Raw genomic sequence first — 16,273 nt, 5'->3', positions numbered from 1 at the left:
TGCAACTGAACTTCAGTCTCAATTGTTTTCTATCGCTAAAAGGATAAGTGACCAAGTAAATACTTGTGTTAGAGCTTTGTGACAATTTATTAAGTATCAAATTGTAGTTTGTGGCATTGTCTAAGCAGATGATTGAGCTTTCTGTGCAGAAGGAAATCTCTCTAAGATTTTGTACCAGTGCTGAAAGACCAAGCAAACCTTACTGCTTCCAAACTACTCTGCTGTATTGACTGAGGGCTTTCCTTCCTTGGGGACTTGTTGATTTTGGTGGGACTGCCTGAGGAGCACAGTATAACCCAACAGCAGGAGGAAACAATGCAATCTTTCCAGAAAAGAAGTCACTATGGGGAAGTTTAATGTATGTCATTCCACTCCTTGCTGTATAAACAAGTCTCTTGGTGGGTATTTTCTGAACAAGTTGCTTTTGAGGAGCAACATAGCTTTAGCATAGAGCAGAGTATGTTAATTGGGAAGCTTTTTTGGTACAGTTTTCCAGATAAGCAACACAGAGTTGGGGAAGCACAAGGAAGGATGGAGCAAAAGCTTGGGATGATCCAGGGTGCTGCCATGCATCTTTGAGCAAGATTTGCAATTTGATAAGGTGTCACAGGTCGGCTTTCCCTCCCCCAGCCTCTGAAGTCTCACTTTGAGGCCAGCATGAGGGATAAGGAAGACACTGTCCCTTCGTTTCTCTACAGAAGCGGCAATAATTGTAGAGGGAAGGAGAAGAAGGAATGGGAAAGAGTATCTTCTGCTACATGGGGAATATGAGCTTCTAATCAGTGGTATTGCATGAATGTATAACATGTGCTAGGTAGTGCAAAATTTTGTAGGGATGTTAGATATAGGAAGTTGGGCTTTCTCAGCCTTCATGTTTAATTGTCTATGTGCATATGAAAATCTTGGTCAAAGCATTACTTAGACATAAGCAGTAGAGACAGGCATAAATGATAAATGAAAAGACAAAATTACCATTTTTGTTGGTGCCAAAAAGCACAAGAGTGTTCTTTATCTTTGGATTTCACTCAAAAGTGTAGCAGAAACAATGTGCTGAAGTGGTGAAGGGGAAACAGTTCCCTGGCAGTTAGAAGAATGAGTTTGAAAGTCAAAGCTTTAGGTGCCTTTTTCTCTGCTTTTTTTCTTATGCATTATTCTTATGGGAAGGATATATTTGCCCCTCTGCTTGCCAAGGATTTTGGATGGCTTCATTAATAAATATCTGCAAAACGTTTAAGAACTTTCCTGGGGAGAGGTGTCCAAGCAGTAGATGTTTATTTGAAATGCAAGCGGGGATTTCTGTTACTGGTGCATTTCAATGAATTCAGGTTATGGAGAGTTTAAATATCAGAGTGTAAAATTAAGAGAGACCCCACAATCTCTGGGCAGGTCACTTTCTAATGAGCTTAGTGGTTCGGGTTCCCTCCTTCCCCAGACATGCTGGCCTTTGTATCACAACTATCGATCTTGGATTCGGGTTTGGTTTTGTTTATCCCAGTTGCAAGGATGGTGCCTTTTCATAAACACTGTCCTCCTAAGTTATCAGCGAAAGACAGATAAGAGAGTCTTCCAGGCACACATGTGCATCGCAGGTGCGAAGGGAACTCTCAAACTGTTTATGAGCGCACAAAGCCCCACGAACAAAGAGGGCAGAAAAGAATGTTGTCATTTTAAGGAAAAATATGTTTTAAGGCCCTGTTAAAAATAAAGCCAAAAAGGAACAGCAAGTGGGCTGCAGATTGTCTGTGTAACAGGGATTAGTACTGTGCAAATCCTTCGTTCTTCAGAACAGACATGTACCAGAGACAGGCCAGGCTAGCCAAGATACCACTGGACACTGAGGGATCTGCTGTCGGGCTGTTGTCTCAATGAGTTACCTGCAAAATCCCCCTTGGATGGGAACAAACAGAGGAAGAGTAAAATAACAGTCTTAACTGGCGTAAAGGTCTTAGATAAACAGAAGTCAGTATGTACATTGTACAAACAGGTATGCAGTGCACTGTAACCTATTTCATGGTTAAAGAGTCAGAACTGATGGGTCAAGGATGGGGGAAACGTGACACAACAGGTTATGTTCTGTAATAGCTACACGATGATATTTTCGGTTATTCAGGAATAGCTTTCGGGTCCACTGAGGGGAACGTCCTTAATGGTGACAATTTAGCACCCATTGAAGTGATGTAACTCACTTCCCTCCAGTGCTGTTTCCCAGCAGATACACCAAAGAAATGTGGCCTCAGACACAAGCTCACACAGCCCAGAAGCGCCACACTTGGCTTCCTTACTCTGCAAAAGGTGCTCTCTCATGGCCTGTCTTATCCAAGAGGCGAAGTGCACTTCTGCGCAGAAAGCCATCTCAAAGGTTATGCCCCAATTACTTGTACAGATAGGTGCCTAAATAGCCTTGAAAATTTTGTCCCAACTCTACTGAGGGATTTCCGTGGGAATTCAGTTCTGCATGCCTTTAGGGATCTGGGTCATTGCCTTTTCCAGGCAGGAGGGAATTTCAGCTAAAAGGAAATCACCAGGCTGAGGCTCCCTCGCTCTTGTCTTTCATCACCTATGTAAAATAATCAGAACTTGGTCATTGAAATAGTTTGTTATTATTACATGAAAGCTTTAATCGGAATAATCTGCATTATTCCTCAATAATGATTTAATGATGTGAAAGATCTGTAATGTATCTGTATTTATTGTACCAGATACAGCTCATCTGGCCCTTTTGTACTGATTTCAGCCTCCATCCAGAATAACCCTTTTCTTAAAATAATGTAATTTTCTCCAGTATAAAACTGGACAAGGATGCAGAGATGTTGCAAGCTGAGCTGTAACGTTGCTCTTTAATGAGTCTTTTCCTGACGCACCCTATGTAAAGCAGTTGACACATCATGTGTTGTGCAGCTGGGGCGGCTACACTGGCACATGCGTCCGACACATGAACATATTGACTTCGGCCTTTTGGAAGCACTGGACCCATGCTGTTCTCCAGAGATGTGTCTAAGTCACTTCCCAGATACCATGGCTATAGCAGCGGTAGGAGCAAAAGCCAAACTGGAATTCCCTAATTCAGACTTAGCTGATTCTGTGAAAACAGATTGTGCAACAGAGACTGACACTCAGTTTCTGGATTCGATTTCCTCTCTTTCCCTGTTCGACCTCCAGTGCTCCTTCTGGCTGTTGGTCAGTATTCAGGTCCGAATCTTGTTTAGCACACAGGACTTTGAAGGTGCAGCCATTTAAGGTTGAGCTTTACCCCTCAACTGAAGGGTAGAAGGGTTTGTGTGAGATACCAGCTTGAGGGCTCGAAGGGCTGCCGAGGTGGCGCAGGGCTGCGTTTCCGTCGGGCTGATTCGTGCTGCTCCCGTGGCGGTGGGATAGCGGAGACTGAAACCGTGCGAGCAGGCAAGCACGGCCCACGGGATGTCGGTGGGACGCCACACGGCTGTGTCACTGCAGGACGGGGAGCTCTGCCGCTCCGGGTGCTGTTCACTGTGCTGGAAGTCTTTGTGCTTGGATGTTGGGAAAACTTCGACTATTTGTTAGTAAAATTTCACACTGCTTTTACTTTTGATCTTCTTCCGTCCTAAATGACTCCATTGGCAGGAAATTAATTTAAATGGTAGCTACTAGAAGACATTTTGTGAACATTTGCTTCTTCTAAAGTTTATTTTCACAGCATGTTTCACCTGAATATTTTCCAGAACAAAAATCATCAAACATTTGGCTGTCCTGATAATGTGTGCTAGGCTGAAGTTTTCTCCTTCTTTCCAGTCCATCTCACAAAACAACGCTTTAATATTCAGCCTTAATCATATTTATGAAGACAACATTAATGTGTCAAAACAGCACACTCTGACCAGGCTAATAACAGATCAAGATCAAACAACGTTTGCCAGCGTTTCTGGCAAACAGTTAGCCGCTGCTCTTCAAATACTTAGGTGAGCGGAGCAACAGCTCAAGTAAAAAAGCTTTAAAGAAACTAAATTTCCAGGGGATGATGCATTTCAGGTTAATAACTCATTACAAGACAGGAAAAAATAAATAGGAATAGACGGCCAGCTTTCGCAGTGGAGAGAGGCTACCAGTGAAGTTTCACGTGAATCTTCCCAAGACTGGTGCTGCTCAGCGTATTGGTAAGTTGTCCAGAAAATGGGGGATTAGCGAGGCACATAAGTTTTTAATGAAATAGAGATATGCAGAACAGTAAGAACTAAACTGGACTACAGTGAGTTGCAGCAATTTTCAGTAGACTGAGAACATGAGAAATAAACTCACAAGTAAAATTCCATTTCTCTAGGGATTAAGCAGTGTATGTGACATAATGTACCACAGTTATGTTATGCACCTACACGGATAACTGGTAAATGAGAGTCGCTGTAGCTATCAGTCAGCAGCAGAGAGGGGACAAAAAGGCCAGGTAGAATATGAGGAACTGAGAACAAAACAGACAATTTTTCATATTGTATAACTCCTTGCCACATGATGCTGAGGGAGCCATATGTAAAACTGTTCAAATAGGGAAGAGAAAGGGGTGCAGATGATAGATTGTACTGGTAGATACTAAACATAATGCTAAAACTTCTGATGTCTCTAAGCTACTGTTTGCTGAAGCTGGGAGAATGTATGAGGGAAAAAATTCAGTCCGTAGTTACTTTTTTACTCCTCTGAGTATTTGCAACTAGCAGAACACTGCCTGGGCACTTTGCTGTGACCCACTTAGCAACTTTTATGTTACTGTGTAATTTCTCATAATTCATTATTTTTATCAACATCATAAATAACCTAAAATAGCTTGTTACACGGCTTGTTGTTGAAGAAAGTTAAGCCTATGGTTCCATGTAAGAATTCCCATTGTCTTGTTTGGCTCAGTTAGAATGCACATATATAACTTTTAGTCAGGCAAATGTTTAAGTACTTCATTGGACTGGAGCATTGGATCTGGGATGGCAGGCACTGATTTTCATATCCTCTCCAGTGCCCACTGAAATCAGTGAATATCCTCATGAACTTCAGTGTGGGTTTGTTATCCAGAGAGATTTCTAGGCTACATGTTAAATATTCCAAAGAGATCACTGCAGTGCATGGAAAACATGACTATAACGAAAAGGAAGTGGAAAAACGAAGGAATAGACAGAGAGGCTTTGGAGAGATTTACAAAGTATGTAGTACACACAAGTCAGGGTAGACTTCTCAAAGAATTTTGCTACCATTCAGTCAGCTAAAGGAAGCATGTACTTTCAAAAAGAGTTCAGATTTTTCAAATTATTCATCACTCAGAATGAAGGGGGGTTGTTTTTTAGTGGTTTTTTTTTCTTTTGCTACTTCCTCTAACTCTTTTGTGCTCAGGAGTAAATTATTCCATCCCAAATTGTCGTTACACATGGAGCTCAGTATCTTCATATGTTATACAAGTTTCATGAGTACATCCTGCAACTTTGCTTAAATTGACTTAAATTTACTGTTAGAATCCACCTTCTTTTTTCTGCTCAGATCTTTCAGCCCTTTTGTATGCACAATTACCTTTAAAGTCAGTTTTCCATAGCAAAATTGGACCCTGCAGCAGAATAAGTATCACTTCCTCATAAATTCATAATAGAAGCAGTCAATACTGCCTGTTGCTTTTTGGTGAAATATTTTCCAAGCTGATGAAAATATACAACTTGGGGAGACAAAACTGAGATTTTTCTCAGTTTAAATACATTAAATATACTCGGTATTTCATTGATGCATTAATAGAATACTTTACTAGTGCAAATTATATTTCTTTATTGCATCTGCTTTTAGGGCAATCTTACAGCTTTCTGAAAAGTCCAACACCCCTGAAGTTGCTGTCGTTTGGTTGAAGCCATTCACACACCCGGGAGGCTTTGGGTTGGTTGGACCATCTAGATACAGGCAGCTGGGAGCAAAGATTACAGTCAAACAACCCAAGAGTCTCCCACTTAATCTTTCTAATCTATTTGACTAGAGGTTTAATGGAGCCTAAATAAAAGTCACTGCATTGTAACGACTGGAAGATCTTTCCCTCCATTGATGCTGACTTCACTGGATCTCCCTCCAGCATCAGGCAAAAGTGGGACTTTGCACAGCCTGAAAACATTGTGTCACCGCTGCCCCTCTGCCTAGCTGCAGTCTCCTGCTACCAGTTCTGATTTAATGAATGTATTCAGTAAAAAAACCCACCACCAACAAAAAACCCTATGCTCTCCTCTTCCAGCTGTAAACTCCCAACCAGTTTAGAGCCATGGTTAATACGTATGTTAGAGTAAACAAACTCCCTTATTTTACCATTTTGCACATTCTACCTGCAGACTTTCAGACCTGTGTTTTGTTTTCCAGCTGTTAAGCATGCAGAAATGTGCTGAGAAATTTGCTTCACACTAGCCGACTGTTGTTTCTTCCCAGTAGAGCTAACTACTTCCAAGAGGAGCCAGCCTCTAGAGCTCAGCGGAGCCCAAGAGAAGTTTTAAGGGGAGATGGGCTAAGCGTGTGTGCAAATAAAACAGGTAAACTAAAAACATCCTCTTCATGAGCCAGGCTGACAGCAGGCCAGAATTCGTACCTTTCTGGCAATCTGATCGGTATCATGCGTTTTGTTTCTTTCCTTCCCCTTCCAGCTAACCTTGATACTCCAACCTGGATTCCCAACAGCCTGGGCTCACAGGAGAGTGTGCTGCCCGGCCACTGTGCTCCAAGGGTCTCGGCTTAAGAGCAAGCTGTGATCTCTTGTGACTGGTTGGCTGACCTGATGATTTTTATGACATTTGTGGCTAACGTAGTACATGATTTTTGATGAATGTGACTGGCTCCATTCTGCTCTCCTCTTTAAAGCAGGGGTAGGAAGGAACTTGCTATCCTGAATTTGGCTACTGGTTAAAAGCTCCGATTTTAACACTAAATTAGCTGGGAAAAAAATCCCAACTAATGGTATGTGCTTGCTTATTCTACTGTTTTTGTGCATATGGCATTTTGATTATCTGAGCATACCATCCAGTGTTTTTACATTTTTAACAGGTGTGTGATACAGTATTTACCAGCACCACAAGGTTTTGTTCTGTTTTGTTTGTTTGTTTTTAAGGCTAATTTGGAGCTGTTGGGTCCCTTCTACAGTTTTAGATAAACAGCCTGACTTTTCCAGTTGGGCTGCCAGCAGTTCCCATAGGTTGTAGGTGGGAAGTTCTGGGTGCTCTGTCACTTGAAAATCAACCCACTTATCTAGCTATCCAGACACATATTTAGTCTAATTGTAGGCACTTAATGTTTACATTTTGGCTACATATCAGTACTCTTATGAGACTTGTCAGCAACAAAACTCATTACGTTTTAGTGAAGTTATCGTAGGCTGAATAGTTCAAGGGCATGAGAATCCAAGTTGTGAAATGCTAAGGGGATCCCTGCCTGCCCTGCAGGAAAGCATTGCTAAGCTGGCTGGAGGGAATACAGCGAGGAACCAAATACAAGCACGCAGCAGAGGCAGGTTGGAGAGCAGCAGCTCAGCCTATAGCTGTTTACTGTTGGAATATTTCCACCATGGCAGGGAGAAATAAGGAGGACTTAGAGGTGGGAGAAGGCCATTGCTTGTGGAGATGAGCGGATGCTGAGAAAGCCTCAGCTTTTCGGTCAGAGATCTAGGTGGTTTCTATGTCAATTTTCACTTGAGCATTTAAAAAAAAACTCATCAAAAGGTTCACCAGGACAGTGGTATTGTGCTTTTGCAAAATGGTGTATTTAAAAGCAAAGAATTGCTGCCAAATAAATTGTAAAATTAGAGTATGTGGACCAAGGTAGCACAAATGTGTTCAAGAAAAACAGGGTTAGTACCAGGCATCTAATAAAACAATAATTTATCTCCTTGTATATTAATGAGCTTGTGCACAGAGAAGTCTGCAAGCCCTGTCTAGCTTGTGCGCTGTCAAGCCACTCAAGCCCATAGGGGTCTGTGTGACATGGTAATAAAAACACTGATGTGCTCTTTGCATCCTGTTACTGCAGCATTGCTATTGCTGATAGAAATGCACTGGTAAGAGCTATGTAGACTTCAGTTTGGGGAATTTTTCTTTCTTTCTTTCTTTCTTGATGACATTTCTTAGCTTAGATAGGATACAATGGACTTAGTTACAGATTTTTTTAAAAAGACAAGATTTTCACAGGCTATTTAGAAACTGTTCTTATGATGCTGAATTTGCAATAGGAAGTAGGCATTAGAATTCCCTGGATTTCCAGCAGACCCCTACCTCTCCTTTTCCCCAAATGGATGTCTATCCAGGCTTATCTAAAGCTCTTCTTGTGATTCAGCAAGACTTCTTACAGAGTTAGAGTTATTTCTTATTAGCTGCGAAGTGTTGTATTATTAGCTAAAGGGTGCATATGCAGAAATTAAACTGGAATAAAAGAACAACTGAGTCATTCAGACACCTGTGACTGAAGTGCACAAAGCAGTGGAGAAACAGCAGAGATGATCTTTCTAAGAAGGTCCATTGCTACGTGGGTGTAAGTTAAACTGAATGCAGTGGAGCTTGCTCTGCGGGCTGTATTCAGAGGACCATCTCATTCAAAAGTGTAAACAGACCACTTGATTCACCTATTAGTGGGAAGCTCATCTTTTTTAGACGAACACTTGGTCTACTGAGTGATCAGTTTCTGTGGCACTGATTCCAAAACCTAGCCATGGTATACAACGTGAATTTCCCCATTATATGGAAATGCTCTTCTCTGAGATAAATATATGATATTTTTAGGAGCTCAAGTATTTGGAGGATGATAACACAGATGACCAATCCAAAAATTTACACAATGGGAAACCAAGTATTTTCAGAGAAGAAACACCACATGAAATTAATACGGAATGGTGTTAAATGTCATAAAGTTTAACAGGAAGTACACCAGTTGAAAATGGTACTTTTTGAATAAATATTCCTCTAAACTGTAATTTTTCCAAACTTGCCTTGGAGATATTTGATTTTGAAAGATCCAAACCTAACATATTTTCCACTTTGGAACTCTGTTTTTTGACAGAATATTATGGCTCCAGTATTCCTGGAAAAATCAGAACTTAATGAGTGCATTAAGTTCTTAAGGAGAAACAGGAAAAAAAAAGAAGTAATGGAAACTGCAAGATATTACTGGGCCTTGCTCCATTTTTTTTCTTTTTAATCCTTCAATGAAAAAAATGTGTCATATTCAGTTTTTATAGATTCTAAGCAGCAGCTTTTTCCTATATCACAATTTATTGCAGATACGAAGAGTATTTGCTTTGCAGACCTGCGTTTGCTCTTCTAGCAGCAGGTTACTCCTGCATTCATCTTCCGTCCTTCTCAGCTTCCATGCTGGCATGGTTGGTTCTAGCTCATCTGTCTTTTCATGATACTATCTTGTTCACTTTAGTAAACCTTAAGTGTAGGCAAATCTAAGTTCCCTGGACTCGGAATCAGACCTCTGAAACTGGGGCAGTGATTCCCAGTTCATTTAGATACGTAAGATCACTTCACCTGGTGTTTGTGTTTGCAAGACAGGCATACTTGCTGACCAGGTGCTTTTCCAGCAGTAGAAACCAGGCAGTTCAGAGGCATGTGGTGCCCCTCTAGCAGACAAACATTGTCCACCAACGTTTTGAAGCGAATAAAAATATAAATAAATAATCTGAGGTTGAAAAAAGCCTATTCACCAAACATTGGTAAAGTAATTCCACAGTAAAAATAAATGTTCAGCAAATGATCTTTCATTTGAAAATTGGATCCAGATTTTGCAAACCAAGAAGGTTGAACAACTGTGTCAACTGTAGGGCAGTGCAGTTTGTTTACAAGCTGTGTCACCACAAGGTGATCTGCAATGTTCTGCACATGGAAAAATGCAATCCAATCCAGGCAAAAAGTAAACAGTTTCGTTTATCAGTGGACTATTGAAATCAGGGCACCGTGACCTCTCTCCTTCATACAGTATGCATATATTAACGTGGTGTCTCCGAGCTAGTTCAGAACAGTGTAATTCAGGACAGGTTCACTTGGCAACACGTGGTTTTGAAACTGACAGTTTCTTTGAAGGAAGATGGGGAAATCATTATGCACCGATTGCAACAAAAAATAAAGCACAAAATGAGATTTTCACAAAAATCAAGTATTCTGTTCCCTGCGTATCTTTTGTGTTAATACAGCTGTTACTTTGGTAAGTGCAGCATTACTGCCTGGATAGTTTCCTTCCATGAGGAAAAGCATTTGCGTCTGTCATGGAGCTGAACTCATTATTATTATTATTATTATGCCTTGTATTTTATTCTAGCATAAAAGAAAAGAAAGAAGTGTACAACATTCTTTTCCGTTTGTAAAAACAAGCCTAACAGATAATTATCCTATTAAAAAGCAGTGGTCTATTTCTGCCATCCCTTCAAGCAGCCATGTATATTTGAAAGCTAAGTACCTAAAGTTTTTTTTACTAAAAACAAAAATCAGCATAAGCTATTTTAACTTGGAAAACCTCATTCTCCCTGAATTGCATTAATTTTGTTCCACCTGTGCAAGTTCTCCAAATTCAAAGGAATAGTGGATTTATAGCACATATACTAAAAAACCTAAACCTCAGCAAGACAATATTGTCAGTTTGTGGAATTTATTAAGCTAAATCCAGTATCTTTGTGCTCTGGTCTAAGGTGAATTTATGTTGCAATAGACTATGTTGCTAATCGACTTAGCAAGTGATCAGTCATAATGTGGAAAATGATTCACAAAAAGTAACTAAAGCATTTCTAGCTGTAAAATTATTTAAATATTATAGCCAGGGAACAAATAATTCTAGTGATGGTACTATAAGGAAAGTATCTATGGCATTTCCACTGTAATAACTTGCCTTATTTTGCAACTGTATGATTTTGGGGGGTTTTGTTTATTTTTTTTACATTTTCTCTGACTTAAAACTATAGTCATATACATGTGCGCGCACACACACATACTAATGCTAATTGTGGTATGTGGATTAAACAGGATGGTTTTAAGTTAGTTTCTGGTTGTTACCAATAGTCTTTGGTACTTTTTGGAACTTGTTTTTGCAATTTATATTGCTTGGAAAAAGGAAAAGTGCCATAGAAGAACATGTTTCTGAGAAGTTTGATGAAGACGCTAAATACTCAATTCTTGTTGGAAAAAAGCCTTCTAGAAATTAGGTCCCTTCCAACCGAAATTGTTCTATGATTCTAAATTTAATTATTAAATCTTATTCACTGATAAAAGCATAATACTTTTTCTTTTCTAAATACATTTTGAAGATAAGTTTGACATTTAGAATTAAAGTAACGTTATTCTGAATCAGGTTTCTTTTAAAATGGCATAATGTGCTTTCATGTGTATTGTTTCTCAATGAATAAATTTAGTCAGTTCACAAATAGGACGATGATGAGGATTCTATCTGCTGGAGAGGAAACCTTTCCGGGGACCAAGATGTGCACTTTTTCTGGATCACTCTTCGTCACCATTAACAAAAATTCAGTGTTTGTCCTTCGGTCAACGATTTTGCTGGTGATGCACAAGTTGGAAGACATTTCAGTTATTTTAGTTGCATTGAGGTAACAGGAGTATTAAGGGGGAAATATTTACCCTATTAAGAAAATTCAGAATCCAGCTGATTCTAAATATAGTTAGGAGCTGATTTGAGTAGGTCTGGATGGGGCATTTTAACATAAGCACTTACTTTGGCAGCCTGCTTTCAGGTAGACAGACTAATTAGGACTAAGAATTTTTGCAGCAGAAAGCTAGCGCTTATCAGGTTAAGAACAAGTGTGACAACGGTTGCATTTTTCATCCTGGAAAAAAAAAAGTTTAAAGAGAAAAGCTTTGTAATTATATCATGATGCCTTTCAAAACCAAGAGGAAAAAAGATGTTTGACCTCTTCCTTCCCCTAATACCTTTGTCTTTTGCCACCTCTTCCAGTTTCATTGGCTGGGCTTTTCTTGCTTCTGTAAGGTGGAGGTCATTCTGCAGTATCTCCAAAACAATGGGCACTTTTTAATTGTCTTTTGTCATAGCCACAGGGCTTCAAGTGAAAAGCCCTGTACAGGGAGAATGGGGGATACTCTCTGCAATAAGGCTTTGAGAAAAAACAGAAGCAGTAAAAGAATTTCCTGAGCACTGTTAAATCAGAATATGATTTCTACATAACTGGAGCTCATCACACTGGCTCCTTCAGAGGCTATTCTAGAGTAAAGCTAACATAGATGAGAACTGGAGATGGCTAAAGCACATATACTCTGGCCCAAAGCCTGCTGAAGTCAGCCTAGCTTCAGCTGATTCCAGCTTTCAGTGACCGCTTTGACTAAGGTCTCCCAAAAGATATAACAGTGGTAAAAAATAAATATAACACTGGTGTTGGATAGTTGTGCAAGAAGTCTGGAATGCAAAGTACGATCTAACTACTTGGTGTAACTTGACATATTCCTGTTGAAATCGATGGAACATTGCCAGATTCTACCAACAGAAAATCTGGCCCTGCAAATACCTTTATCTTAATTCCTATCATTCTTGAACTACAAAGGCACAAAACAAACCTGCATTAACCGTTCCTCATGTAAGTAAGTATCGTGGCAGATCTGACACAGAACTGTAATTAGGGATCTCAGCCAGATTTTAATGATCATTTTTGTAAAATTGCATGTTAGTTAAAATTGCCCAGCAAATGTGTGTTGTCTCTGTTGTACGCCTCAGCTTTGGAGCCAAATATTAAAACATGGCTGTAACACTTGTTTGCTTGTCTACAGCTGTCTAGCTGGTGGTGTTTGCACATATTCAGTACATGAGACCACGCTGGAAAGTGCAGTCATCGCTTAAGTAGAATTCTTCCTAATCATCTTCCTGTTTGGTAAGACAAGGATGGGACTGATAAAACAAAGAAATATCCAGTTATCATGCAGTGTTGTGACCCACGGGGTGAATCTATTTGCGTGGTGAGACATCAGTAGATTTTAAAATTAAATCAAGGAGATACTAATCTACATAGTTGTTTTTGTGGCACTGAGAAAAGGATAAATAAATTTAAAGGAACTTTTTTTTTTTTTAATATCCTTCTAGGAGAATCTAAATCCCGTATTTTCCAACAACGTGAATGCGGCAGCATTTGAACACTAAACCAGAGAGGTTTATCGTGCATATGGTACCTATTTGAATTTTTTAAACGTCTAATTTCTGCTGTGGAAATGGAGGCCAGCTTGAGTTATTTATTGTGGGATGCAGACAGAAATCACAACCCTTTACAGGGACACTTTAGAATCCCTGCGCCATTCAGCCAGTTTTCTCCTGTCACACCTACTTAAATTTTCAAAAAGAAGCTTTAATGTATTGAGTGTGCTCTGGATCATGCTAGTTCCTGAGCGCTTATGACAGCTTTCAGAGATTGCTGGTGGCTCCCAGTAGATTGTAATTCTAGAAACAGGAGCCTGATGCTAAGCATCACCACCTGTTCTCCATTATTTTCCTTCAGAAGAAAACAATGCAAGGATAAGATTACATACTAATGGAACCCATTTTCACTAAATAGGTACATTTGGTCACATGTAATTTGGTGGACCATAAAAGAAAAAAAGAAAATAGTAAGCTGTTTTCAAAAGAGAGAGCAAATAAAATTTAAATGAAGAGTTCCCTAACTATGTTAACTAAACCCAATTCTTACATGGCAGGTATACCAATATGCAATATATAAGTACATACAGATCCCTTGCAGGAATAGCAGTGTTTTAAGTTTGATTTGTTGACATATCCTAAAAGACTTTGGACCTTATTCAGCTCTTTGTAAATCCACTACAGAGCTAGATTTGAACCCTTCTGGCATTTTTGCTGGAAGTCCTATTTCTGCTTTGCTTAGAGAAGTGCAGGTCTTGTCTGTAACAGGTTTTGCTGCTGCCTCTCAATAGAAATTGTAAGTATAATTATAACAATATTTGCAAATCATGTAGTTGTATGTTATATTTTGCTATTATTTGTCATACAGCAGTACTGTCCTGTTATATCCTTGCTCTCTATTCATGTGCATATATCTAGATCAGTGAAGGAATTTTTAAAATGTTATCATCAGTAGATAAGTGCATAGGTTTCAAGGTGTGCATGCAGAATAGATGGTAAATTTTCAAGCATGAGAGCATACATATGTCTTCCTCCCTTGAAATACCAAGCATGGTAACATTCATACAGAATCTGTGCATGGTAGTTTGATTCATACTAAGTAGTGTTTTTTGGAAGAAATTGTCCCTAGAAGCCAGCAGTCCTGTTTATGGATTTAGACCAGTCAGCAGTCAGGTACCAGAATTGGGTTCCTAGCTTTTCTTCTTCTTGTTGTTGTTCCTTTTGCTGATACGTTATTCCCAGAGCTGTTAGAAAAAAGCAGATTTTCAAAAATTTTTTCTTCCTGTGTATGCTGCTTGTCCGCTCTTCTTTGAGAGTCCTCATCGATACTTTCAGTAGTACAGTTTCTTGCAAACTCTTGGGTAAGGTTTTAACTTCCTTAACAAAGTTGTCGGGTTTTTTTGTTTTGAAATAACGCACTTCAGAAAACAAATATGAATTCCCTAAATCTTGAAAACAAAACTTTTCCTGAATAACCTTCTTAAACTGTTCCTTTCCTCACCTCCTCTCCTCGAATTCAGCAGCTCTCTGAAAGAGAGCAAATGAAGCATCACTGTACTCTAACCACAGCTTTGCGTTTTAAGGGCGGTGGTATCGGTGACCTTGGTTTGGTGTGTGCACTCCTGCCAGCGCGAGCCCTGTGCCCACGACTGCAAGCTGGTGCGCTCACACCCCGCCGGGGGCAAGCTCAAGTTTACTTCCTCCCAACAGTGGCAAAAGTTGTATCAGCCACTTTAGGCCTCCTTTTTGACCTAAGCTTGGGCAGAACGCAGAGGACTGAAAAGCCTGAGGCGTGCGTGTTCTGCACCAGCAGTGGGAAGGCATCCATCCAGCAGCAACCCGTGGAGGAGCGATGTGGCGCCCCGACGTGAGAGCTGACGGTAGGTGGCACAGATTGGTTCGCTGGGCTTGGCTGAAAAATGTGAGGGCCTTTTCTGTTCTGCAGCTAGCAGCCTGATATTCAAAGCACAGAGCTCCCGTAGTCCCTCATGAAGGGCAAAACCTGTAATCAGTAAACCCATCAGGATCCATGGCACAATGCATGTACTGAACTTAAATGTACTTCGGTCATTTACTAGAACAGGTTTGGTGGCTGTATGGAGCAGCTGAAATGTAAGCGCTGTTGTAGCTGTAATTATGCAGAGAAGGCGGCTCAGGACTGATAAGTAATCTCATTTATTCCCTGTGGTGTTCGTTCTGTTGTGTCCTGTTCTGTAGCTCCTTCTGAACTGGAGGAAAACTGGTATTGCTAAGGGCACGCAAACAAGGCAAGTTTACGGAGGTCTGTTCCGCTGCCTTTCCTGCATGCAGTGATGGCTTTTGAAATCTTTTTAGGCTTGCAAATGTGTCTAATGACTTAAATGCTTACAAACTTGGTTAAACTACAAAAGCAGATTATTTTAAGCTTTGGAAGAGTTTCATTTTGGATGTATAAGATGGACTTTTTCACACCATGACTTTGGTCTGTGCAGAGACACGTGGATGTGGTGTCTCAGAAAAACTGATGCACGCTCTAGATCTTCTCTGCACAAAAGAGTTTCCATGAATTTTGCATCAATTTCTCAGAGTCGCTGTGAAGTAACTTCAAAGTGAATGCTTCCAACTAATTCCTAAGTTTATATTTCATAATATTTTTATGCTGCAGTATATTTACGATCTCTGCAACTCTTTGCTCATGTGATAAATCTTTAATGGGCAAATCCATTGTGAATCCGGGGAAATCATGGCTTTACATGTCACAGTTGGGCCTCCTCGCTGTAGGGAGAGATGGAAAGATTGTGCCTTTTAGCCTTTTGATTTCCTAAATAAATTAAAACCTTTGTTCTGGTTTTGGCTGGGAAAGCCCCTTTGGTGGCCAGCCACAAAATTTCCATTGATTTGCATCAGGTTTTTTTTCCTCACAGAACAGATAACAGCGGTGCTAGGCTGAACATCTAACAGAAAGCACTCTGGCAGGGTGGGAACATGTACCCAACCAAGGAGCGCTGTACAAATAACTCTGCTGTTATCCATGTAGCCTGCTAATGAAAACAGTGATCTGGGAGAGTTATGAACAAAGTTCTGCTTAATGGGTTCTCATTAAAACAACAGTTTGCTGCTTTTCTTTTGAACTTTTCAAAAGCCTTTCTTGGGTTACACTCGATAAGAGTGATAAGGGTACTACTGCACGTCTCTCCGC

At 40.1% G+C, this 16,273-nt stretch overlaps 1 protein-coding gene and 1 long non-coding RNA gene across 3 annotated transcripts in view; one reads left to right on the top strand and one right to left on the bottom strand.

Moving 5' to 3' along the window:
- LOC112988340 (uncharacterized) overlaps positions 1-16,273 on the bottom strand; it is a 99,401-nt gene that overhangs the window by 22,824 nt on the left and 60,304 nt on the right. The gene's annotated exons all lie outside the window — the stretch shown is intronic.
- Positions 1-16,273, top strand: part of DKK2 (dickkopf WNT signaling pathway inhibitor 2) — a 47,791-nt gene that overhangs the window by 10,694 nt on the left and 20,824 nt on the right. The gene's annotated exons all lie outside the window — the stretch shown is intronic.

Source organism: Dromaius novaehollandiae, chromosome 4 (genome assembly GCF_036370855.1).
Source record: "Dromaius novaehollandiae isolate bDroNov1 chromosome 4, bDroNov1.hap1, whole genome shotgun sequence".
NCBI lineage: Eukaryota > Metazoa > Chordata > Aves > Casuariiformes > Dromaiidae > Dromaius > Dromaius novaehollandiae.
This window is presented reverse-complemented; position numbering and strand designations above follow the sequence as displayed.